This window comes from Megalops cyprinoides, chromosome 3 (assembly GCF_013368585.1).
Source record: "Megalops cyprinoides isolate fMegCyp1 chromosome 3, fMegCyp1.pri, whole genome shotgun sequence".
NCBI classification, from domain to species: Eukaryota; Metazoa; Chordata; class Actinopteri; order Elopiformes; family Megalopidae; genus Megalops; species Megalops cyprinoides.
Genome location: NC_050585.1, coordinates 15,497,534 through 15,500,874, shown reverse-complemented (window position 1 = coordinate 15,500,874; position 3,341 = coordinate 15,497,534). Strand labels below are relative to the sequence as shown.

Genomic DNA, 3,341 nt, shown 5'->3' with positions numbered 1-3,341 from the left:
AGCTGTTGGATATGCATTTCTGGAAGACAATTTAAACTTTGAAAAGCTGAACTAAATTGGCCACTTAACTAAACAATCACCTTTAAGGGGGCTTGAAACTGGAAAACACTAATGAACCTAGGGTTAAAAATTTATAGCAGTATATGTTGTATAATACTGTTGGTCCCAGTAAAATGCTTGGGTTCTTTATTGTCATAACTCTGTTTCCTTGCACCTTGACATTCTGAAAAAAAATGTATTAATTCATTTGTTCTGCATTTGCTTCTTTTTTTTGATAAACCATAAATGAAACTAGAAACGGGATTGTGATACATCACATATGTTTTAAAACAATCTTGATGTCTCATTTTTTGTTTTTCAGGTTATTTGATGCCATATATACACACACAATGACAAATTCATCAAATGTCACTACGTTCAGTCTTTCTGGATTCACAAAGGGAAACAAATATCTGTATTTTTCAACAGCCCTTGTGGGGTATCTCATTATGATATCAGTTAATTTGACACTTATTTTAACTATCATCCAAGATAAATCCCTCCATGAGCCAATGTACTTGTTGCTGTGTAGTTTGTGTACAACTGGATTGATGGCAATTTCTGGTTTTTACCCTAAATTATTTTTTGATATACTGTCTGAAGCTCATGTGATCTCATATAGTGGATGTCTAATCCAGGTATTTGTGATTTACTGTGGGGTTGTGAGTGATTTTTCAACACTGACTGTGATGGCCTATGACAGGACTGTGGCAATATGTCAACCCTTACAGTACAACTCTATAATGACGACTCAGACTATTGTTAAATTAATTACTTTTTGCTGGCTATACCCTTTATTTTGTGCATTCCTAACTATAGGTTTGACAAGTACATTGCCTTTATGTGGGTCTCATATAGATAAACTCTATTGTGATAACTGGTCTATTGTGAGACTTTCTTGTGTGCCAACTACAGTAAATAACGTGGTTGGATTTATTTTAACCTTTTCATTTATTGCACAGGCTGTTTTTATTGCATATTCTTATAAGAAACTGATTACTGCATGTAGACATTCCAGAGATGATAGACGCAAATTTATGCAGACTTGTGTGCCACATTGTTGACATTAACAAACATTTCTGTAGCTCTACTCTTTGACATAATTTACAGCCGATTTGATTCAAAGAATTTACCACAGAGTCTCAGAAACTTCATGGCACTAGAATTTCTCATAGTCCCGCCCATTTTTAACCCCCTTGTTTATGGGTTTAAGCTTACTAAGATTCGTACAAAAATCCTGCAACCATGTAAGGGGCATAAAGTAAAGGTAAGCCAGTCCAAACGAAAAAGATAGATCTCATGGAACTAATGAGACAAATGAAACTACTTTAATTGACTAATGGTAAAATATTTAAATGTTGTAGTTGTATGGTTAAATTCGTATGTTTGCTAATAGTACACTGTTTTCTTTGCCTTATGAAAAAATTTAATAATTGAGGAATTAAAAAGGAAAAATGGGGAGAAGCAGGGAGCGCTGTCACTTCAGTTATACTGGGTTCAAATGCAGACCTGGGTTTTGCACGTTCCCTTTATGAGTACCGTGGATTTTCCATGTAATCTGGATACCTTACACAGTCCAAACATATGTGGCTTAGGTTAACGGCCATTTCTCAATTGTCCCACAAGTATGTCTGTAAGCATACGTGCTTGTGCGTGTCTATGTGTCCAGCTTATGATGGACAAGCATCTCACTTAGGATGTAATGCCTGTTCAGCTCCAATTCACTGTGACCCTCTACAGGATAATGAGGTTATTTCAAACTAACGTAGAAAGGAGCAGGAAAATGTCGAGATATTCTGTGCCTTTGTGAAAGAATGCTGTACCTGTAGATTTGAAAAGATTGTATCATTCAACTTTGTAAATAAAAAATTGATCACATCATATCGTAATAATGAAAATAAACTAAAATTTACCATTACAGTTTCTGACTATTTCAAACAATATTTCAGAACTTTTAACACAAGTTAAGAATATTATATTTTGACATTAAACCTCCTATGGAGGAGGACTTCAACACTTTCAATAAGAGACAATAGAGTACTGTTTCAGAGACCAGTGATACTCCATATTGCTCCTCACATGCCCCCAATTTTTTGCATAAGAGTTACACAAGATTTATCCATGAATATCTCTACTTGGAATCAGCTACATTGTGAGGCTTAAAAAAAAAGTGCAAACTGTCGGGGCTCAGGCAGGGACTCAGGCACGGACCACGGGAGCTTCGGGTTCCAAGCGTCTTTAACGGAATCGTCAGGCAGATCGCTAATCCGAAAACAAGCAGGGTCGAAAACCGGGAGACAGTCCGTGGACAGAGCGAGAATCGGGAAATCGGGGCAGGCAAGGTCGGGGAACCGGACAGGCAGGCAATCAAGCGAACGAGGCAAGGAGGCAGGCAAAAACGAGGTCAGGGTACAAGCAGGGTCGAAAAACGGGAAACAGGCAGACAGAAGCATAAAGCGAACGCCGGGGACGAAACAGGAGAAAAACACTGTGACGAACTAGCAACAGGACAGGGAAAAGCAGGGAACATATAGGGCAAGGCTGATGAGGGGATGGAAAGCAGGTGTGCAGGCAATCAGGCGGGCGGAGACCGGGCGGGGAGCAGGGCAGGAAAAACACAAGGAAAACAAAAGCACGACAGCTAAGGAGGCGGAGCACTGACAGTACCCCCCCCTCTACGGACGCCCCCAGGCGTCCTAGCGGGTGCGCCAGGATGCCGGCGGTGGAAGTCCCTGATGAGGGCAGGATCCAGGATGTCCCTGGCAGGGACCCAACACCTCTCCTCGGGGCCGTAGCCCTCCCAGTCAACCAGGTACTGGAGTCCGCGCCACCGTCGCCGAACCTTAAGCAGGCGGCGCACAGTGTATGCCTTTGTCCCGTCGATCAGGCGAGGAGGTGGAGGAGCCCGCAGAGCCGGGCAGAGGGGGCTACGGACGACGGGCTTGATCCTGGAGACGTGGAAGGTGGGATGTATGCGGTGGAGCGAGAGCAGTAGCTTAAGGCAGACCGCCGCGGGACCGATCACTTTGGCAATCGGGAACGGCCCGATGAAGCGAGGAGTGAGCTTGCGGGAGTCTGTCCTGAGGGGAAGATCCCTAGTGGAGAGCCACACCCGCTGACCCAGGTGATAGCGGGGGGCTTTGGAGCGGCGGCAGCGGTCGGCGAAGCGCTTAGTCTGGGCTGAGGCTCGCAGCAGGGCGAGCCGCGCACACCTCCAGGTGCGGCGACATCGCCGGATGAACACAGCCGCTGAGGGGACGCCGACCTCCTCCTCCTGGGCTGGGAACAGGGGGGGCTGGTAA

At 44.2% G+C, this 3,341-nt stretch overlaps 1 pseudogene; it reads left to right on the top strand.

Moving 5' to 3' along the window:
• The first annotated feature begins 389 nt into the window (after positions 1–389).
• LOC118774171 lies at positions 390–1,735 on the top strand (annotated as a pseudogene).
• The last annotated feature ends 1,606 nt before the right edge of the window (positions 1,736–3,341 follow it).